The 24,449-nt window shown below is 38.1% G+C and overlaps 1 pseudogene; it reads right to left on the reverse strand.

The window, feature by feature from the left end:
* Positions 1-233: 233 nt before the first annotated feature.
* On the reverse strand, positions 234-749 carry LOC101415324 (mitochondrial import inner membrane translocase subunit Tim17-A pseudogene; annotated as a pseudogene).
* Positions 750-24,449: the final 23,700 nt, after the last annotated feature.

Genomic DNA, 24,449 nt, shown 5'->3' on the forward strand with positions numbered 1-24,449 from the left:
TGATATCAGACATCCATTTTGATCACAAATATAATTCAAATGTGAATAAATAAATGTATTATCTTTTAAATGCCCCTACCCTTGTTCCTTTAAATAGGAAGAAAGTTCTAAATGTCTTTTCATAGTCTATTTGGCCAGAGGTGTCCCACCTATGGTTTTAGAACCAACTGCAATTTGGTCTTCCAAAATCTTCCTTGAAATATAGCTCATTCTGTTAAAGAAATTCTGAAGTCTTACTGATATTGTCAATAGTCTCCAAAAGGTGAGGATGGTAACTGAGTCAAAGGCAACTGGGAGGGGTCTTCAACAAACTGAGGACCATTGGGAAACTGTGCAGAGGCAAACCTTGACAACAAGATACCAGCTCCTTCAGTTAAAGGTAGGAGAATACCACCCATCACGATTGACCCAACCAAGGCCATGGGTCCATTTCTTGCTGCCAGTATGGCTCCTCTTAAGGCCCCACTTATGATGGAGTTCCAGGGACCTTCTATCCCTCTGACTTGAACCATACTGCAGTCAATCATAGAAAAGAGACCTCCCCAAACTGCAAAGCTACCACCCAATGGTGGAGCCCTGGTTTTAATAGCTGCCAGACTCCCTCATAGTCTGTGGCTTACTCCCACTGGAGAATTGTGAAAACCTTTCATAGCTTGAAAGATGCCATCATCTATGGTAACCATCATGAAAGTCCCACCACAGTTATTCACAATTCACCAGGTGCAAGGCTCCTGTGTGTACTCCTCCATCTTGACTGCACTGGCGTGAGCAATCCTTACAGTTTTTTTAGAAGGTGTTTTATCTGCTTGATCAAGACTCCCATGTAAATCTTTGAAATTTAATCACTTTTTGACTGCATGGCTTGTGCTGTAAAATACTGTTGCCACTAGCCTCATGTTGTTATTTAAATTTAAGTTTCAATCAATTAAAATTAAATAAAGTTAGATTTAAGTTCCTCAATCAAAATAGTCACGTGACTAGCATCTACCATAATGACATGAAGCTCTAGAATATTTCCATTATCACAGAACGCTCAATCAAAGAGTTTTGTATAGATTTTTCATAAGAATTCCTCAAGAATTTCTTAATTCTTAAAATAAAATTTAAAACTCAGTGCTTCACATTTAAGTAAACAAAATAATTGTATTTTTTACAGTACTGGTTATATGCTAACTCAGTCAGTGTCCATTCAGGAAAACACAAACCACTTTAAACATTTTAGAGAATGTTTCATACAGGAAATGGGTACGCAGAGAGCAGAAGCCAGAACAACCACAAGAGGGAACAGATATTATTAGTTATTGTAGGAAGCAAATGTTATCTGTAAGCCTAGGGTGACCCAGATAATAGTGATTGAGGAAGCTGAAGGATCCAAGGGGAAGAGATAGTGATATCCAAATCTAGAAGCCTTGCTGGTTCTTGGACCTCAGAAAGGGGCATTATGTGGTTGGCACACATATTGTTGAGGGTAGCATGACCAGAGGACGCTGCTACCTCTGGGTCACAAAAGGAGATGGAAAATGAAATCGTAGCTGTCAACCGAAGATGAAGTGATATTGACATGAAAGGTAACAGAAGGGAATGTCTGTTCTCCCCACATTCTGCCTTCTCATCTTTTAATAGGTCTCAAAGTACATCAACTGGCAGAGGGGTCTGAAATTGTCATTTTCAGATATCTCTGAGCATCCCAGAGCCAAGTATAGGAGAGGATTTGAAGATAAGATATTATGGGTGAACAATCTGCTCATGCTTCTAACAAAAATAAACTAAAATCCACCTTAGTAGGCATGGACTTCCAAAGAGAATACCTGCATCTAAATAAATCATATATATATATATATATATATATATATATATATATATATATATATATCCAATAAATATAGATATAGATATGCATACATATGTATACACATAACTACGCACATCTTAGTTTATATAATAATTGGAATACATACTACTTATTAATATAGGCTACATAGAGTTTATGTAGTAGCTTCATCATCAGTTCCATTGATGCTCAGGATTTTGTATTTAATATCAATATTAGTGACAATATTAGGTGTGACTATTAAGTACTGCCAATGTGTCAGGCACTGTGCTAAGCTTTATACTGGTATTGTCTTATTTACTTATAACAAAAACCCTGTAGAGTATTTTTTAAAAATCTGATTAATAGATAGGGAAACTGAAGCTCAGTAACACACCCAAGGATTCATATTTGAGAAGTAAAAGGGTCAAATAAGAACCGAGCAATCTGCCTTCTGACTGCACCTAGCAATAAGACAATAATCAGAGGCTCCATGTTCGTGTCACTCCATTAATGCATGAGATTTTGACTAACTGTCATTTAAAGGATGAAGGCAAACAGAAAACATAATGAGAAAAGTGGTAACCAGTTTCTCTGGGAAGCTGTTAATGAAGATGCATGTAAAGGCATACTAATGTTGACTTTTCTAACCTAAGGTCTTAACCGTTTTAAGACACTCTGTAATCATTGAATGAATATTGCATTTAATGGAGTTTCCTCTGTCATTTTTATTTCTCATATTTTCTCCTTTTCTTTATAGTGTTAGAGTCATTCTCACATGAGCTACCAAGGCAAATCATCAGCATAGAGATCATTACAATTCATTTTTGCTGCCATTTTTAGTCTGGCTAGAAATTAACTTGTGTCAGCTAGGACAAATATGGCATTTATGCAGAGAAAGCATTAAAAGATAAAAACATTTTCAAATACCATATTATCCTTGCACCCACAAATACATATAAATTTAAAACTATGAGTTCATGGGTAAAATTGATATTGAGACTCTGGAAGAGAGAAGAGTAGGAAAATGAAAGGGAGTTTTTTTTTTTTTTTTTTACAATCTTACTAGGTGCCAAGTGTTCTGAACACACATTTTCAATTAACCCTCAAGATAAGCCTTTGACACAAGTAGTTTATCTTATCTTTGATAATAGAGAAAAGAGGTTCAGAGAACTTCGAGCCCAAGTCAGTCTGACCCACAGGCAATGTGCTCTCTTCAAAACCATATCTGATGCTGGCTAAGTATTTGGTGAAGGGTTTACTCCCATTCCCTGATAGAATACAGGTTTAAGAAGAACTGAATATATTTGTTTGGCAACCATACTCTTATCTCAAAACTCCAGAGCCGATGAGACCGTGTCCCCAGCAAAGACCAGCTCTGAGCCAGAAAGGACAGAAACCAAACAATGCAATCAGACCAGTTCAACCCAGTGAGATCGTTAAGGACCAGAGGATACACCCAGTGCTGTAGAGGAGGTAGTCTAGCTTTGCTTAGCATTTTCAGAAGCCTTTCCTGAGAGCCGGTAGAGATTTAAGGTACAACGGGGTTGCCTATGAGTAGATGCTGAAGTCTTCCTGCCCGGTAGATTCCTAAAGGCAGCTGCCAGGTCTTACCACAGTCGTTGGCACCAGGCACTATTCTAAAGCTTGCAGGGATCCCCCTGCACAAATTAGGCACATTGGGTTTTCAGACTCTCTTCTCTCCCTCAGAAATTTCACAATTACAGTTATTCCTGGCAATATCAAGACTTTGGAGAAAGAAAAAAATGTGACTTTGGTTATACTTCTCTCTCAAGCCTGACACAAATCCTTATTAATAAAAAATCCTCTCTTACTTTGTCCTGATTCTATCTTCAACACTCACACTAAAAGCTAGACAGGCAATGATATAAAAATTATAGAGCAGTTTTCACTAAAAGGCTGAAAAAGAACACAGAAAATTTCAGAAAAGTCTATTTCTCTTTTGGAAGAGACATACTCAGCTTTGTATTATTAAACTCCTGCTATGTCTTTCCAAATAAGACCTATGTTTTTAAGTCCAGACTCATGTGAGTAAAATCACATTCAATACCTTTTCTCTTTTGTACCCCAGAACATGGTTATTTCTTCAACATTACCCAAACCATAAAACTGGAGAAATGCTAGACACCTTTCTCAGCCACACCCAATAGTTCACCCTGTCCAGTGCATCATATTTCTTCCTTTACATTTCTATAGCTACCACCTAACTTTGTCTTCATCATTTATGTTATATTTCCTCACTAACTGGTTGCTAAGATAACTCTTATTTACCAGTACCTTGGTTCAAGTCCTCATCATTTCCCACCTGAATTTTTATAATCACTCCCAAAACAGGCTCCATGCTAAGTCCCAGCTTTTCTACCGAAGCAAATCTAATCATGTAAGTGATCTACTAAAACGGTCTCATCTATAGCTGTGTTATTTATGGAATGAATTCTATGTAACTTAGCATAGTATGCCAAGTCCTCCATGATCTATCATTTCCAAACTTTTCCATTGCATTTTCCTTCCATGAGCATCACTCCCACGCTGCAACTCCAACCCATATTGCATTTCCCAGTTTCTGAACAGACCATTCTCTTTTACATTTCAACATTTTTTCTTTTTCATATACTTTTCTTTGTTTGGAATTCTCTTCCCATTTTTCAAATATTTAGCACTTCTAATATTAACCCCAGTGTTCTTCTCGGGTCAAACCTTTTCAACTTCCCCAGGTAAAGTTAATTAATTTATTTTTCTTTATTTCTGAAGCTCTGTGGTGGTGCATCAACTATATTTGCATAAATCTTCCTTCCAGATCCTATCAGCTCATAATTTCAAAGGGGCCACACTTGTAATAATACCTATTTTTTTTTTTTGCCACCTTCTATTTCAGGATCTCTATCCTACTGTAGCCCCTTATTATTGTACCCCTATTGCAAATAAGACTGGTCAGGTAAAATCTCCCTAAAATAACAAACTCTTATGACCTGTGCTGTTGAGGTTGAGAGCAGAGGCAAAATTTTGTCAGCTCCTCCTTTTACCTTTGTACAGCTGGGTCCACTGATAGTTTTCATTCCAGCTTAGTACCACCTCAGTTTCTAAGTAAATCTTTACTCAAGTGGCCAGCACAAAAATATACAGAAGAGCTTAAAAATAAGCTCTCTAACCAGATGGGGATTTAGGTTTCCTAGCATAAATGTCAGGCTCATTCATTGCTCCCCAGAGTCCCCTTGCTTTATGGGTCAAGCTGGGACACTGTGTACTCAGGGAAATCTTCCTCATGCCCATGCTCATTAAGCAAACATCATTACCCACCAACTGTGGGGCCACATGTTACAGGTGTCCCTTTCCTGAGTTAAGCTGCTAGATGCAAGAACAAGCACAAATAAACATTGCTGAAAGATCAGTGAATGGATATGCCAATCTGTTTTGAGAGAGCAATGCTGTCCAGTCAACTCAATAAGATCAGCCTCACTTTTCTGATTTCTCATCTATGGCCAGCTTGGCTGTTTCCCCAGTTCCTGATCCTCCTGGGTCTCCCACTCTCAGCTTTTTTCTATAGCCAATTTATGCCACTTCTCATTTACTTCTGGATAATCAAAGAAAGGGACCATTTAAAACAACTTCCAGCATCACAAACTGAGCCCATCATCTGCCTGTTGTTTGCCTGATACTGACCAGGAAATTGAACTTCCTTCTATTTTCACTCTCAGCCTTCTGTCTATGTTCAAATTTCTGCAAATTTGGAGACAAGAAAGTACTGCTGAGGAAATTCAGCATAGATTATTTTAATAAAGGCAGGCATAATGTATAATTTTAAAAAGATAGAAAAAGATAAAATAAAATAAAAATAAATAAAATAAAATAAAATAAAATAAAATAAGATACATAGCTTACGGTTCACCTATCCCAAGCTTAACTCATTACAAACAGACTTCCTCAACTAATTGTTTAGGAGCTGCCTAGATGGAATAAAAACCAGTGGGGAAAACAAAATAAAACAGACTTACCTTTTAAATATTAACTTTTGGTTTATACTATAAAATTAACTTTTCCTTTTAGTTTTGCTTTAATATAGTTGATCCTTAAAAAGGTTCATATTCATTGCATTTAAAAAATCCCAGGGAAGCGGACTTTGCCCAATAGATAGGGCACCTGTCTACCACATGGGAGGTCCATGGTTTAAACCCCGGGCCTCCTTGACCCGTGTGGAGCTGGCCCGTGCTCAGTGCTGATGAGTGCAAGGAGTGCCCTGCCATGCAGTGGTGTCCCCCGAGTATGGGAGTCCCATGCGTAAGGAATGTGCCCCGTAAGGAGAGCTGCCTAGCACAAAAGAAAGTGCAGTCTGCCCAAGATTGGCCGCACACACGGAGAGCTGATATAGCAAGATGACGCAACAAAAAGAAACACAGATTCCCATGCCATTGATAAGGATAGAAGCCGTCACAGAAGAACACACAGTGAATGGACACAGATAGCAGACAACTGGGGGTGGGGAGGGGAGAGAAATAAATAAAAAATAAATCTTAAAAAAATCCCATGTACCTCATATAATTAAGAACCCCATAAGTCTAAACAGTTTTCAGAAATTATCCCTCTACTGCTTTCTAGTAACTTTTGTATTACTATATATTAATTTTACCCTATATAAGGTTTCTTGTTTGCTGGTCATGAAAATAAGTACCAGACAAACAGTTCTTAACCTTTTTTTGTTCCATGGACCCCTTTGCCAGTCAGGTGAAAACCATAGATCCCTTACTAAGCGACACTATACTGTGTATTATTTAATAAATATATCACACCCTCACAAACACATCCCCACAAGAATAACGTTTTTTTGAACTTCAATTCAAGTTCACAGACCCCTTTTTAGGAACCCCTGCACTATCCCTATATATATGTATAATAAAATATATATGTGGAGAGTGAATTCTAAAAGCAAAGGAATGTCTTAAATTTGATCATCTTTCACTATTCCCTGGTCAGTTCCCTTCTTCTAAGCTGTCAAGCTGACCTTCAGATCCTGGGATATCTCCCATGGCCTCGAGAGATATTGAAATACCACTGAACACACTATTCTACCTTTCAGAATTGTGTGGTTTAAACTGTTTTCTTTCTTCTGGAAGACCTGTAGATATAAATTGCCAGCATAAGGCAGATCATTTGTCCTGACGCTAAATATTCCCCTTCTTTTTTTCTTAAACTTGTCTCGATAAAGAGATTTTTACTTTAACAGTGAACTACAGCATTTAAAGTAGAGCAAGAAAAAATATTTCACATAGTTATTGCCATTACTACTTGGATTTCCTGTCAGCTACTCATTTTAAAATATGGGGATTTTATTAGTCAACTTCCCAGTCTTTATTTATTGAGTTGTGCTTCATAAGATCTGGGGAGAAGCTTGCTGGTTTATAGGATTCTCAGGACATATGTGATTGCCTAATATTTACATTAAATTAAAGATAATGATTAGATAGCTTATGCAAAAGCTGATAAGGTACAAATAAGCTAATTTGATTCTGCTAACACATGATCTGTAATCCAGTTTCCAAGGTCTCATTTGTCTCAAATATATATTTTAGATTTACTAGAGACCTGCAAAATTCATTTGAAATTTGGCTCTTTTATGTCAAACCCAAGCTATTTTTTTATTTTCACACAGCATTGCGTTTTATGGACCCATAAACGTAATCCTATCAAAAGGTCCTAAGTTATGTATCTTAGGCCCTAGGAAGTCTCAATAATTAAGTATTATTAGAGGAAAGGATTTAGAAAAGGGTGTCCTTATTTGCTTATTTTTTTCCTTTAAATACAAGTGGAAACTTTAGCACATGCAGGACTAATAACCAATTAAGTAACGGCTTATATGGACTCATTTCAGCAATGAAAATTGTTGATTGTCAAGAGAAAATGTAAGGCATGGCTCTTGTCATCAGTGAGTTCAAAATTTAACCAGGAAGGAAAAACAACTCTTGAAAAATTAATAAATAATAGGCACTAAGTAGTAAGTATGAGGAGGAGACTATGGTAAGTGAAAATGTTTGAAATGCAGGAGATCGGAGAGGTAAAATATCAAGGAAATGATTCTTGAAAAAGGTCAAAATTAAGGGGAGCTATGAAGACCAAATGAAAACAAGAGCTCAATCATCAGCAACAAGATGATTTGGGTTATTTCCATTCCAAAGTCAAGACATCCAACCATGCTCAAATCTCCCAAGACATGTCATCCTTATGATGTCATGCAATGTACTGTGCTAGAAACTCAGCTATGAGAGAATTGAACTTTCATTATTGCTTCCTATCTGAACATGTGTCTTTTAATAGAGTTTTAATAAATGTAAATAAAGGTATCTACAATTATTTTATGGTCTTTTGTCTGTTATATACACACATATATAGTTTTTAAAAATACACTCTTCTTCCTCTTTGTTTTCTACCACTTGCTATTCAGATTTCATTTTCTTTATGATTATCTAGTGGTTATTTGGTAGGTATTAGTTAGGGCTGTGTATTAGTCAGCCAAAGGGGTGCTGATACAAAATACCAGAAATTGTTTTGTTTCATTATTTATTTATTTATTTCTCTTCCCTTTCCCCCCACCCCGGTTGTCTGTTCTCTGTGTCTATTTGCTGCATCTTCTTCTTTGTCCGCTTCTGTTGTTCTCAGCGGCATGGAAATCTGTGTTTCTTTTTGTTGCGTCATCTTGTTGTGTCAGCTCTCCGTGTGTGCAGCACCATTCCTGGGCAGGCTGCACTGTCTTTCGCACTGGCCGGCTCTCCTTACAGGGCGCACTCCTTGCACATGGGGCTCCCCTATGCGGGGGACACCCCTGCATGGCATGGCACTCCTTGTGCGCATCAGCACTGTGCATGGGCCAGCTCTACACGGGTCAAGGAGGCCCAGGGTTTGAACCACGGACCTCCCATGTGATAGACGACGCCCTAACCACTGGGCCAAGTCCGCTTCCCTGGTTAGTTTTTATAAAGGATACTTATGTGGGGTAGAAGTTTATAGTTGCCAGGCCATAAAGCCAAAGTCTTTTGCCATCTGTTGAAGCAAGATGGCTGCTGACGTATGCCGGGGTTCAGGCTTCCTGGGTTCCTCTCTTCCTAGGGTTCATTTCTCTCTGTGTTCAGCAACTCTGCTCTCTCCATAAGGCCAGCTGTACAGTATTAGGCAAATGGCTCGTCTTTCTTCCCAGGGCTTCTTCTGTGTCCAATTGAGCCTTCTCTCCTTTTCATGTGTCTGCTTCACTATGTGTTTACTTCCCAGGCTCCAGGATCAAAACTCCAACCTTTTTTCTCTGAGGTTTCTCCAGGGTGGGGTCTCAAGTCCTGCTGTCCTACTGACATGGCCCATTCAAACCCCTAATCATAAATTTAACCGTACTCGGAGGACCAGACCATTTACAAACACAATCCAATATCTATTTTTGGAATTCATAAGCAACATCAAACTGCCCTAGGCTGCCCTGGGAATACTCAGGTGACAGATGTGGCTTCTTTGGTCACTGATAATTTAAGAAATTGAATTTAATCCCTTTAGAAAGAAGGTTCTTTCTCTACTTCAGTAGGTAAGTAATGTCCCCATTAGATCCTATAATTTTGCAACAGCCACTTTGGCATCTGAAGCAGATTTTATCACTTCTCCTATAGTATATATTTCTTTTAAATACCAATAAATAATAATTTTAAGAATTTTATACAATGACACAAATTTTAAAATTAAAGATGAAATAGTATTTAGTGAAGAGCTCCTCTGACAAATGAATAAACAAAATTTACTCATTATCTTTTCACTACACCTGTAGACTTATTTTAAAAATTAGATTCTTTGTACTAATTTATTATTCATTTTATAGACATGAAGTATTTTGTCATCTGAGAATTATTTGCATACTATTTTATGCCATAGTTAGAAGTTATTTGGTCTAGACTGTATTTAAGAATTTATTATCTGTATTTCTAAACTGTGATTTTACATTTATTTATCTACTGGTTGATGAGTAAGTTTTTATCTGAACTATATGAATAATTGTTTGCTTCTCTTTTGGCTGTTCTTATCTCTTCTTAAGATCTCCACCTCACTATATATCATGGCTATTGTATTTTGATGACCTATTCTACTGTTACTCTACTTTCCGGTGGGAGATCAACAATCTTCTCCCTATCCCTGATTCAGTGCTTTCCATTGTTAATTTTTCTCTTACTGCTTCTAATAAAATGTTGAAAATTCTGTTAATGTTCATTTGAAATCTTTCTTTATTCCACAGAGTTCTTTTTATCTATCTCTTATTTCTGCTTTCTTTTCAACTTTCTTTTTGTGTTTTATTTCCCATTTTATCTATTGTTTCTTAGCCTATATGTTTTATTGAATTTTATTGTGAGTACAAAATATGTCCTTTTTCTCTCTCTCAGAAGTTATATTTATCTCTTTCTTTGAGATGGCAAAATATTTTGTAAGCTTGGGTTTTTGTTTTGTTTTGTTGAGGTTCCTAGTCCTTATTCTTGCTTGAGGAGAGATCTATCATGGCATGATTCATGCCACAAAACAATGCAGTGTATTTTACTTGTTTTTGCCAGGGTTTTACAGGCGATAGGACTCTCCTTAAACATAATTAACTGCAGAAGTATTTGATATGAGTTTGATTTCCTTTTGTGATCAATTGGTTTGAGTAAATTGGGGAAGTAGTCCCAAAGGAAAAAATATATATATATCATCTATGCATGCCTACACCTCTGGGTTTTACCTCAGGCATGATAAGCAACATTTCATGGGCAATCCTTCCACTGGGGCTATTTTGTTTTTTTCTTTTCTTTTCTTTTTTTTTCTTTTCTTCTCTTTTACATACCTTTGAGGTCTGAATAATGCTTAATCTCAGCCAATATGATGATAAATTGAGAGCTTCTTTTGTGTCCCCATGGGCAACAATCCACATTAAAGTGTATGAATGGTATTCTGCCAGGCTTTCTTCTGATTATATTCTATAAGTCTGTACAGGATTCTTGGTTAAGAAGTCCTGAGTGAACTTTCATGTTTTTCCTTAAAATCACTACACCAAATCTCATCTAAACTATTCAACTTTATGCTATTCAGTTAGCACCCTTTCTGAGTTTTCACAGATAAAGGAAACTATCCTATCAATATAGTCTATAAATATATTTTCCTTAAATAATGGAAAATGTGGTTGTGTGTGGAGATAAACACCTGTGCTCAAGTCAGTATCTTTTCCCAGTGTCTGTAAGTTTTCTCTACTAAGTTAAACAGCAGATTAGAAGTATCCTTAATTCCCTCAGAAAATTAATCACATAGAATAAGAACTTCCGTTGAGACAACATATACTACAGGAGAACCTGGTCCTGTTGATTCATGCTTTACGTATAGGAAATGATAGAGTAAAACATATTTTGAGTCAAGGCATCTCTGGCAATATATAGCAAAAAAAGACTGACAAACATATACTCAGTGAGTCATCTAAGTCACTAGTCCATAGAACAACGTGGCATTTCTACATGGTACAAAGTTGTGCTAAATGCTGATATGGGAAAAGGGTTTGTCAGGTGAGTTCTGTTTTTTCACCAGCAGGGAAAATGTATTATATGAAGCCAAGCATGCAAAGGTAGAGAAGAAACTATTTGCTTGGGATGCGTGATGGCTAGTTTTGTGTGTCTGCTTGTCTAGGCTATAGTATCCCTCAATTTCATGAAACAGCTTTCTAGGTGCTGTTCTGATGGCATTTTGTAGATGGGTTAATATGGACATTAGTTGACTTTATGTAGAGGAGATTATTCTTGTTAATGTGGGTGGGTCTCATCCAAGCAGTTTAAGGTCTTAAAAGCAGAGCTGAAGTTTCCTGAGAAAGAAGACATTCCATCTCAAGACTATGTCACCAACTCCTGCCTGAGTTTCCGGCCTGCCAGCCTTCCCTACAGACTTTGGGTTTGCTCATCCTCAAATTCATGTGAGCCAATTCCTCGAATTAAATTCTCGTTGTGTGTGTATATATATAATATGTTAGTTCATTCACATATACATATGCACGTGTATATCTCTATATATTGATACATTGTTAGTGCTTAGCAGGATAGTAAGATCTACCAGAGTCTCACATTTATATATATAGTTTCCTTTTCCCTGGAGAACCCTGACTGATGCAGGAGGTGATAGGAACCAGCAGGTGCACACCCAAGAACAAAGGAAGAATCACACAGACCCTGGAAGTAAGCTTTGCTTGCTTTTCTTATCATAATCTCTCAAGAAGTTCAATAGTAAAGTAACAGTGTGGAAACAGATTCTTGTCATTTGGTGTGAACACAGGCCTGTAATCATAAATGGTGTAACATCTTTCAGATAGGTTGGAGTAATGGTTAACAGACATTCATTAGCAGCCCAAGCTCCTAAATACACTAAAAAAAGGGAATTATGGGCAAGACTGGCAGTTGCACACTTGAGTCCATGATATGGTATTTATTGGATTCCTCCTATAAACTTTAGCTGTACATATTTGGCTGATTATATAAATACTTACTGCTATTCTGATAACAACCAGATTTGATGTTTATAAGACTTTTTACAATATTACGGTCATCCAGTCTGGCTGAAAAATAGGTGGTAGCGTATAGTTCTAACGCTTACCCACCAGAATGAAAGAACGTATGGGCTAGGTTTTATAAGGAGATACATATTAATTCTTACTAAGTGATTTGAATCACGGAGTTTACTAGAGAAGGAAAATACATTGGTTTGGGTGAGAAGTTCTTTGTTCTACTTCTTCCTCTCATGGAGATTCTGCTTCGTTGGGTCTCATGGTCCCAATGAAAGTAAGAAGCTGAGGTATATAACCTGTGAAGTGATACGTAGGTCCATTCAGAACAAGTGAGACAATATTCATCCAAGAATTAAGTTCAATCCTGAATATATTTCTTTTGGTTTTTTATTCTCATTTTCTTTCTCTTTTCTATTCTCATTCCACAAATAATTCCGATGTTGCGGTTCTGGTCTCTGCATTTGCAAACCCATCCTACATGGATCATTTCAGTCCTAAATGGACAGTTAGTACCTGACAGGGCATTGGGATACACCACAGTTCCCGAGGCATGTGCTACACTTCAAAGGAATATGGTGTGATTTTGGAAGAAATTTGAAGGAACTATCCAGGACAAAGGTGTTGACAAAGAACAACCATCACACTTAAGTAGGAAAAGGGTTATGGAAGATCTAAGGCAATTTCCAACATCTTCAATGCCCAAGAGGTTTTTGATCTGAGGAAGGAGGTTTGGAGTGTACTTCAGAGTATTCAAAGAAACCATACAAAAGGTCTGATGCAGTTAAGTAATTAACCAAGATCATCAGTTTATGTAAAATAAAGGAAGTTAATGGCAAGTGTATAACCCTGGGATAGAACTGGAAAGTGCTAAAATAAAACTAAGACAGTTTCTAATCAGGTGATTGGTTGAACAGACTTGACAACCCTAGAAGGTAAGTAGTACATTTCCATCAAAGCTTCTCCATCTTGAGAACTCTAGAGTCAGAGGAGTAGGGGGGAGGGGGGGAGGTGGAGGAAGTGTCAGATTTGAGAAAACACTTCCTAAATTAGTTCTAAAATGCCCGAGGGAGGACATTAATTATGTTTTGATATTTCAACCCTAGAGCAAGCATAAGAAAGTTTCTAAACTTGATTATTTAAACACAACAATAAGTTATTTCTTTTCAAACTCTCACATCAATGAAATCTCATTAAATATTTCTCATCTCAAAGGCTCCTGTTTTGCCCTAGTTTAGATCTTTATCATGTCTAGCCTGAATTAGCCCTTCAGTTTTCTCACCGTTCAATCACCCCCCTCCCACAGTCCAGTTCCTTCTCCACAATCACCAGACTATTTTTATTTAAAGGCTTAAAGCTTTCACTATGCCCTATCGCCTCCAGCACAAAGCCAGATATTCCCTGCAGTGTGTGGCCATTCGCTCATCTTCTGCCTACCTCTCAAGACTCTTGCCTTTACCTTCCTAAACTGCTCAATTTCAGAGACATTTCCACTTGCCTATTTCCTCTTAATAATCCATGTTGGCATGGTCAATGGAAGCTGGAAAAGATCATATCCCAAGACAGAACAAGGAAACTATGCATTCTGGGGATTCAGAATAGGGATGCCAGATGCAACTTAGGCAGTCCCATCTCCCCCACCTGTATCATAGCAGAATGCCCTCCCCAGTCACCCAGCACCCCCTCAGGGCCAAGGAGTGCCAACCACCCTTCAGGCCCCTGTTATGTCAGGTTTTAGTGATTGCTTGTATGTCCTCTGTCTCTGCCTGCTCCCTCCCAAGGTCGTGACCAGGAAGCCTTGCTGTTTCACCAAGTTACAACCTAGCTGCACTCCAGGACTGACCTCCAACTACTCTCCTGAAGAGAAAAATCTTTATCCGAACTCCCACTTCAGAAAACCCTGATTATTTGCTGTTGAAAAGATAGAAAAGGCGGGATTCTTGGAATTACTGAAGAAGAAGAGGTAAATCTCTATAGATAATGACTCAGAGGGAACACAGAAGACTCCTGTTCTCTTGCAGTGAGGTGGGGACACAGAGGACATGGCATTAGGGTCTACCGCTTTGCCTCAGCACAAAGTGATGGCTACCAAACACAGGGAAATTATGAAATGGAATGGTATGAAAAATTTAGTAAGTTTTTTATAAAGCCAATAATAGACAATTAAACTATTTAATATAATGCCTACTTTGTTTTTAAAATGGTATACTAATGTGATTTTTTTCCTGATGGCTTTACTGGGTATATTAGTCAGCCAAAGGGGTGCTAATATGAAGTACCAGAAATCTGTTGGCCTTCATAAAGGGTATCTAGTTGTGGTAGAAGCTTACAGTCACAAGGCCCTGAAGAGTCCAACTAAAGGTACCATAAGAGGTACTTTCTCACCCAAAGTCATTGGCCATGAGTTGGAGCAAGATGGTGGGCGATGTCTGCAAGGGATCAGCCTTCCTTCTTCCTCTTAAGGTTCTATGGTCCCAGCTTCTTCCAATATCAGCTGTAAGCTGGCATAAGGCTCATCTCTCCCTGGGCTTGTTTCTCTCTGGGCTCAGCCACTCAGGGCTTTGGTCTCTGCAGCTGCAAATTATCAGGCAATGGCTCATCTCTCTTCCTATGGGCTGCAGGATCCAGCCTAATGAACTTTCTCTCTTCCTTTGTGTTCTCTTTCTCTATGCATTTATTTCAACATCAAAACTCCAATTCCCTCCTCTGCCCTATTGTTTTCTCTGTGAGTCTCTCTGCCCATCAATGGGGTGGGGACTCAACGTCCTACTGTTGTGGCCCAATCAAAACCCTAATCATAATTTAATCAAGTAAAAGTGAAACCTCTGAAGTTAACAATCTAATATGCCCAGAGAACCTAATCTAATATCCATTTTTGGAATTCATAAACAATATCAGACTGCCCCACTGGTTAAATAAAAAATTGACAGCGATGTCAAAAATCATCTGCTTTCCCCTCATTTTACTGTCTATAACATTTGTTTCACCATCTTTCTGACACCTTTGGATAATTCTTATTGACTTGGAAATAGGGACCAAAGTATAACTGATATCTAGGAAAACGTTACAAATGATGTTAGAATTTGTACCTTCATTTACAGTGTGTTTTGTTTCTGAACAATAGAAGAAAACTCCCTTATGATTGTCATCTTTCCTTTCAACATGTATATGGAAAGGGAATACAATGACAAGTGTGTATTTTATTCAGTAATTTTTTCATATTACATCAACAGATTGATATTCTACATCATTTTCTGATTGTGTTAAAGTGGTTCCACCTCTAATCTCTAGTGTATCTACCTTACAGATTTTCACTCAAATTCTTGTATGTTTTGAACAATGTTAAGAGAATTTATCAGTTTAATAAAGATTCTTTAAAACTGAATCTCCTCAACAGCTTTCTTCACTCCAAAAGCTGCAGAGTTTAGATGCCATAACTCCTCCTAATACTTGAAAACCAAAGAACAAGCTCCATGTTAGTCTCTGAGGATAATATTTATGTACTTGTACCACTCTTGTACATACTCCCAAATTTGATCCTCAAAAGGACCCTAAGCATATAGCTGAGCAGATGCTCTTCTTACTTTTTGGATGAACAAACTGAGACTTTGAGGGGTTTGAAAAGTTACCAAATCTTACAGGTCATCTTAGTACCTGGGAGAATTATATTACTTGGGACTTTGGGTTTGCACATTGTAATGAGGGTTTTGTAAGCAATTGAAATGACTTAGACACTGAATCTAAATTAACTGTGTTTGAAGTAGAGAAATTACATGATTTCATATTGTTAAGGAATCCCTCTGGCCCCTTTTAGGAGCCTAGACTGTAGGGAAACAAAGAAGGGCAGAGAGAGATCAGTTAAGGGACTGTTGCTATAACCCAGGTAAGAGATGATGGAGGTTGGACCAGGGAAATTGTGTTGGAGGTTGTGAGAAGTTATCTCATTCTGAAAATATTTTGAAGAAAAGGCCAACAAGATTTTTTGTACATATGAGTGGGGATATTAAGTCAAAATGTGGCTACATAAGCCTGAAGTTCAGAGGTGAGACCCAAGCTGGAAATATAAAATTAAGGATCATAGCTGCTTGGTTCTTCTCTCTCTGTAGATCATTCTCTGCACTTCAGTTCAGAGATGGAACTATGCACCTCTTCCATGCAAAAGGCAGACTAAACTGAATAGAATCAGTCGGTTCCAATTCCAATTTGTTGATGAGAAAACCTGATTTGCCCAGCAGTAGTCAGGGACTTCAGCCAGGAAGTGGAATGGCAAAGCGAAAACCTGGTCTAGCTCTGCAGTAGTGGGCAATGGTTTCTGAACGAGAGTTAAATAAGCAACCCATAGGTGACCACATTACACAAAATAGATCTCTTTTTCAGATGGCAACTTAACATATTTCTGTGACATAAAATCTTGAATGCCACCAACTTTGATGGGATGGGAAAAATAGTTATTAAAAACAGAATGCAAATATGTATATTAATCTTGATTTAAGAAGAATTGCAGAGATAATTCAATCCACCACCACCAATACTGGCACAGGCAAAATGGTCACTTGATAGAAGACACCTTTTTATATTAAAATATAATAGTCAAATTTGAATGTAACAGCCATCAGTATGTCTCAATATTATTACCAGATCACTAAATTCTCAATAAATTTTACTTAAAATCAATTTCTGGTACACTTACAATAAATTATAAAATTTCTTCCTTACTTCTCCATACTCCGTTTCTCTCTTTCCTAATGTTATCTGGGATAAACTTTTCATGGAAAAGATGGACTTAAAAGTTTTAATAGCATAAAATAACACATTTTTATGTATGTGCTACCAATTTTAAAAATGACTTATTCCCTTCTGCTAACGGACCCAATTTTCATTCTATATTAATGATGGCCAGAGCTGATTCTACCGTTGACAGGAACCCAAAAACTACTTGAAGACAAAAATGTCAGAGCAGGTTGTTATAATATTGATGAATGAAGCCATCCAATGGTGTCGGTCATCATCTATGATCCAGTTGGCTTAACAGTAAGAGTTATGTTAAAGTTGTTCTAGAAAATGGATAGTACACTCTTTTTAGAACATAACATTGCTATTGAGGTGTTCTTAATATCTCCCATTGGTTAGTTTCCAAAATTAAGCATAAAGATTTCTCTACAATATTTCTTGTAGTGTGGTCCTCACCATGTAACAGGGAGCTTATTAAAAATGCACATATCTGAGCCCTGTAGAGGAACCTAGCAGGAAATTTGCATTTTTAACAAACCCTCCAAGGTGACTCTTATATGTACTATAGTTTAAAAGCCACTTGCGGAGAGCCAATATAACCAAATTTATTTACACATTCAATATAAGCCAAAAAAAAAAAAGTGCCTAATGGAGAATGAGATGACAGTTTGTGTTTCACAACCTTAAATGTTAGTGGAGAAGGAAGGGCAAGTATTATGATAGAAGTGGGCAGAAAGCCAAGCTCATTAAAATTCTGACTGGCTCATTGCCTGATTTCCCAGTGACCTGGTCATATTTTAAACAATCCATCAATCAAGAATAAATATTGAGTGAGAATGTGCAGCATGCTAAAGGTGTGGTGCGATTTCCTCTAGTCCCTGGGCATATGGACATATGTTATATTTGCATGATTGATTGTGCATGATACCTCACTATTTCTCTAGTCTGTTGGCAGGACAAAGCCACTACTATACCCAAATTGCCCTCAACAGGCTACTTATGAAGGGAAAAAACAGCCAGACAAACCTATAGAAATGACTCAGATTGACATATTAGACAATTTTGAATGCATCTGATGCTTTGAAACAGTTTTGGGATGGATACAGAGCCTGGGCCATTCACAGTTTTCTCTGAGTATTTTTATCACATTGTCTAAACCATTTATTTGAAACAAAATTAAATTTTAAAAAAAGATTTACTATATAAAGTAGTTGAAGTTTAAAGAGCAAAATTTGGAGTCCAATGATCTGGGTTCAGGGTGGACTGAGTTTTGCTGATGTCACTTCTTTAAAATGCTTATCATAATGGGCATCTTTCAGAACTGCTGGAATGAGGAGGAACAAATGAATTAATGGATTGAAAGGTATAAGCACATTGCCATGGTAAAGTGTTATACAAATATTATTTGAAAAAAATCAGTTGTTTGTTTCAGACAGATTCAAGACAAACCTGAAGTTCAAAGCCTGTCACTTGCCCTAGGGTTTTGATAATGTGCCCTTTGAAAATCATGGAAGTCAGTAATTGTCAGGCTCTTCAGCTCAATGTACAGGGATTTTCCAAGGAGATACATAGGGTGAAGATCCAATTAGGGTGGGAAAAAATCAGCAAACAGGCAAGTGTGGTACTGAAAACACCTTGTGACATTTTACCACCCTTGGCTGCAATGTGTAGGCTCAGTCTTTGTAGTTATTTTATCAGTCATTCCTGGTATAGTCTCTTGGTTTTTCTGTTTACCTATTACTCTCTACCAGATATGGCATTGAGCAATTTACCTGCATTAATTTATTTAATTTTCACAACACCTATCTGAGAAAGACACTAAACTGGCCTCACTTTTTATGAAGATAGTGAATTCCAGTAAAAAGGAGTAACTTGTTCCTGGTTACACAGGAAGTAGAAGAGGAAACGTGAATTTAAAGTGAGACCATCTTAACTCCAGAACTTATTCTGGAAGTACCTCATCAAATTCCTCCCAGGGTTTTTAATGATTGTGTATGACATATAATACTAAAAATATGGGTGCGTGTTGATTGTGCTCTTCTTTGTCTATGCTTTTATGTTTCATGTAATTTTTAAATTTTTCTATTGAAATAATTTAAAATTGGTTCTGTTCAACATAATATATTCTGCCTTTAATGACAAAGAAATGGAGCATATATTTTATATTTAATAATTTCGATAATCCTAACATTTATTTTTTAATTTCAATAATATGTCAGCATCTATTTCTGGGTTATTCTTGCATTTGAACTTTATTTTTGCATCCCAAATAGTCAGGTGGAAAAGTATACAGTTTTGAAAAGTTTGCATGACTAGCAAGTGAGGAAAACAAATGATTCAGGAAGAAAAAGATGAGGCAGACATGGATGGAGAAATGATTGGCTGAGCCCAGCCAGACGGGCTGGTTCGAATCCAAGAACCAGCGGCCTCGGCGAAGTCTGGCCTCTCAGATTCAGTCTGCTGAGTCTCAAATACGCTGTACTGGCCAGAGAGTAGGAGGGTTGAATTTGATCCAATGTGCTAAGAAAGAAGTGACATGATAATCTAAATAAATTGCAGAATACATTCTGAATATTCTTTTTTTTTTCTTTCATTTTCTTATTAGAGAAGTTGTAAGCTTACAATCATGCATAATGTGCAGAATTCCCATATATCAACCTGCCACCCAAACCTTACACTGTTGGGGAACATTTGTTACAGATTATAAAGGAATGTGATCCGATTATTACCAGTACCTATGGTCCATCATGAACATTTGGTATATTTTTTCCATACATCCTTTATTATTAATGCTATATATTAGAATTGTACATTTGTTATAGTTTTGGGAGAACACTCTCATATTTGTACTAACCACAGTCCATCTTCTACCACATATTCTATATTCTGAATATTCTCTTTACAATGTGTCTGTTAAGACTGTGGTTTGAGTTCTAGTTCTGCATTTCTAATTGAGTAGTCGTCAGAGATAATTAAATTCTCTGTACCTAAGTTTCCTCATAAGTAAAATGGTGCATCACAATAACACCTGTTTCATTAGTTTGTTGTGAAGAATGAATGCGTTAATATATGAAAAAAATATACAAACAAACACTTAGAATTTGGACCATAGTAAGCTCTCTGTGTTAGCTATTTTTATCATTTCCTCTTATTTTTGTCTATTTCAGTCATGCCCATATTGTAAGGACAGATGAGCCTGGCAATTTGGCGCTAGGCAAATGTTCATTGAATTACATAATATATTCAAACTTCCCTCAGTGAAATTAGTTAACTCTTTTCAACAATTCAGGATTTATATTGTAAGAAACTTATGCAGTTAAAAAGAACTCACATACACTCTGGCCTTATTGGATCCTGCTAGAAATGTTTCCTTCGTCAAAGACATAGTTAACAACTGAAGATTATATACTCTCAGGAAAATACCACATCTGATGGTCTCCAAGATATATGAATCTTAAGATTTCCAATAAAAGAGCTCTGATGAGAAGAGAGATTTGGCTGTGGCCTGCTTTCTTCTAAAAGAATTCTGGGCTACTTGCGTGACAAATCGTTACTAACAGAAGTGCTTGGCTAAGACTTGATTTGTTGTCAGTAATAGGATTGTCTTTCAAAGCAGACCTTGTAGCTTTAAAACCATAAAATCAAGCTCAAGAACACATCACCTTTAATTGTGTCCTCCCTCTCCTGTCCTCTCTCCTCTCCTCTACTTCCCTCCTAACCCTCTCTCCCCTCCCCTTCCCTCCTCTTCCCTTTCATCTCTCTCAGTCTCTCATAATTTTCACCCCCTACCTTACTGTCCTTATGCAAAATATAGTCTCTCAAAATATATAAAATATAACTGCTAATAAGAGACTATATATACACAGTGATATATATATATATAGTAATTACATATATATATATAATTACATCTCTACTCTTTTTTTTTTAAAGATTTATTTATTTATTTCTCTCCCCTCTCCCCCCTTCCCCCTCTCCCCGGTTGTCTGTTCTCTGTGTCTATCTGCTGCGTGTTCTTCTTTGTCCGCTTCTGTTGTTGTCAGCGGCATGGGAATCTGTGTCTCTTTTTGTTGCATCATCTTGTTGTGTCAGCTCTCCGTGTGGGCGGCACCATTCCTGGGCAGGCTGCACTTTCTTTCGCGCTGGGCGGCTCTCCTTGAGGGGCGCACTCCTTGAGGGGCGCACTCCCCTATGTGAGGGACACCCCTGCGTGGCATGGCAGTCCTTGTGCGCATCAGCACTGCGCATGGCCAGTTCCACACGGGTCAAGGAGGCCCAGGGTTTGAACCGTGGACCTCCCATGTGGTAGACGGACGCCCTAACCACTGGGCCAAGTCTGCTGCCACATCTCTACCCTTTAGGAACTAATTCTAAGAACTAATAACACATGCAAGCTTGGCCTTATAAAAACTCACTCCAGCTTTCCTAAAGCTCCAACCCAAAGTGATACATTTGGAGCAGTCCTACACCACACTCCAAACCTTGGGAAACCCACCCAGTGCTACGCGTTGTGATATAAATATCCTCTCCCTCTACCTGAAAGAGACAGCTTGTGTTTATTTGAATCCACCACTACTCCTGCAAGTGATGAGGAAGGGTGCAAGGCATGCATGTGCTCTGCTAGCACCGTACACCAGTGCTGTGGACACGGGCGGGCTCCCCAACCCCTTCCCCCACTGCCAGCAGCGTTGCTGCTGACGGTATTTGTCGCCGTTTCACAAGTCTTCCTTATGTGTATGCTTTTTCCAGGAAGATGTTATATACTGCCTGAGAGAAACCTGGTAGTCTGGAAGCCATCAATAGGAAAGTACAAGGAAAAGATATCAGCGTTTCAGCTTTATTAGAAATAAACTAATAAGAGCAGAGATGCAGCAGAAGGGGTGGACAGCCTTTTCTAGCCCAGGTACTTCCTCTGTTATCACATTTAAAGTCTCTTGGGCAAAGGCCCACCTCATCTCTCACTTTGGGACATTAGATTAGGTGACCCCTTAAGACTTCTCCCCTTCAAAATTAAGAGTAATTTAGAAATTAAATCAAACGTTGGCTTCCTCAATAAGCAAAGGGGTTTGATATAACCATTGTCTTACCTGGAATTTGCTAGATAGACCAGCATGTGAAAAATTTTGTCAAATAACTTCATTTTACCAAGAAGAAAATTAAAGTCTTAAAAGGTCGGAAATTAGATCACCCATAAAACCTCATCAAATTTTCCAATGTAGTATTTCCAGGCATTATCCAGTGGCTTGTGGAAGACGGTAAGAATAATAATTTTAAAAAGACCTTTGAGAAGTTGCTGAAATCAGTTTGAATTAACTGTCTGTGGAATTGATCACATATTCTAGTTTTAATACAAGATGTAATTCTATACTCCAAATGGTATAGAATTTGTTGGACTAGATTGTTTAACTCTATGCAGGAAAACTTACACAAGATGGGGATACAGTGAAGATGTCCAATTAACATGGGTTATAGCTATAATTCACAACTTGTAAGATAAAGTCTGGATAAATTTTACCTCTAGAATGTATTTTAAATAATGATAAGCAGCTGAGGATGATATATTTTTACACACATTTCCTTTTATTTCTTCTTTATTTTCTTTTAAATGTTACAGTCAATAAATACGAGGTCCCCATATATCCTTCTCCTCCCCACCCCACTCATCCCATATCAACAACCTCTTCCATCATCGTGGCACATTCATTGAACTTGGTGAATACATTTCGGAGCACTGCTGCACCACATGGGCAGTGGCCTATATTGTGATCTATATCTCCCCCATTCCACCCAGTGGGCCATGGCAAGACACACAGTGTCCAGCATCTGTCCCTGCAGCACCCAGGACAACTCCAAATCCTGAAAATGCGCCCACATCCTATCTCTTCTTCTCTCTCCCTACCATCAGCAGCTATCGTGGCTACCTTCTCCACATCAATATTACAATTTCTTCCCTTACTAATCACAATAGTTCCCCAGCAGAACACCAGTAAGTCCACTCTAATCTATATTCCTCCATCCTGTGGATTCTGGGATGGTTAAGTCCAGTCCCCCTCTATATCAAGAGTGGGCTTAGATTCCACATGGATGATGGGTGCAATTCTCTGGCTTGCAGTTGTAGGTACTCTTGGCTCCCTAGTGTGGTGGTTGATCTTCTTCACTTCCCTGTTAGCTGTCCAAGGTAAGTCCAAGAAACCAGAGGGTAGGAGTTGCAAATCTGCTGAAGCTCAGGGCCTGGCTGTCACATGGACAGTCCAGATCAGGTTTCCTAAGTATACACCAACACAAACACCAACCACAGGTCCGGTAAAAGTAAAAGAAGAGGCATGTGTAGAAAGGTCACATCTGAGTCCAACTCCATCACACTCAGGGATCCAAATTCCAAAGTTTATATGGCTATGAGTCCACAAAAAAGAGTTGGGCAGTCATCAGAGGGGTAATGCTTATGCATGCCTCAGCAGGATACCAGAGACAGCCAAAGTAGATAGACACCCAGGTACTGATTTTCCTGAGGGTTACGGAGACCCACAGTTTCTATGGCCATGGCAGATGGCTCTGGAGTTCAGGACCACATATTTCCTTTTGCTATCAACTTTCCAGAACCTATTCAAGGTTTTTATCTTCATAATTTTATCCCACTATTCATTCTCTCCTACAATTCTCTCAGAAACTTTTTCCAGTTCCTAAAATTTAGGAAATATAAAATGAAAATTTGCATCAAAACTCCTCTTCTGGACATCTGGGCTGAATTAATCCCTGCAGATAACTGTTATGATCTCCAGGGGAAGTCAAGGCACACTTGTCTGAGTTTTCCTGTGTGTAGGCATCAAGTCCAAGGAGCCAGTCTTTAAGAACTATACTCAATTTAGAGTTATAGATCATGAATCATTAACAGGCAGCCCATTTTATCCTGAGCTGTGCATATATGAAGAATGAAAATGTGATGGATAATTGAAATAGATCTGGCAGAGAGTAATGAGGTATCAGGTGAGAAAGTGACAATGCCAGATAATTGAGAAAATTGTCAAATTAGGGCTAATACTCAAAGGTGTTTTATTCTCCTAACATGGGATAAGCCGTTCCTGGCATAGACTGACTGTATCACTCAGTTTAGGTTGAGTTATTATGCTGTAACGGAAATCTCAGTGACTTATAACAACAAAGTTGTGCTCACATTGCATTTACATGTGCACCATGAGTTGGCTCTGAATCTGTTTCATGTTGTCTTCCTCCAGGAGTCAGGCTGACAGAGGAGCCTCACGCAGAGAGAAATGAGAAATTGGCATTTTCTGCCCTGGCTCTTGAACCTCCCTGGTAATTCATTGGCCAAGTCAAGTTATATATTCATATTTGAGACCAAGTCAG

The sequence above is a fragment of the Dasypus novemcinctus genome, chromosome 17 (assembly GCF_030445035.2).
Source record: "Dasypus novemcinctus isolate mDasNov1 chromosome 17, mDasNov1.1.hap2, whole genome shotgun sequence".
Taxonomy (NCBI): domain Eukaryota; kingdom Metazoa; phylum Chordata; class Mammalia; order Cingulata; family Dasypodidae; genus Dasypus; species Dasypus novemcinctus.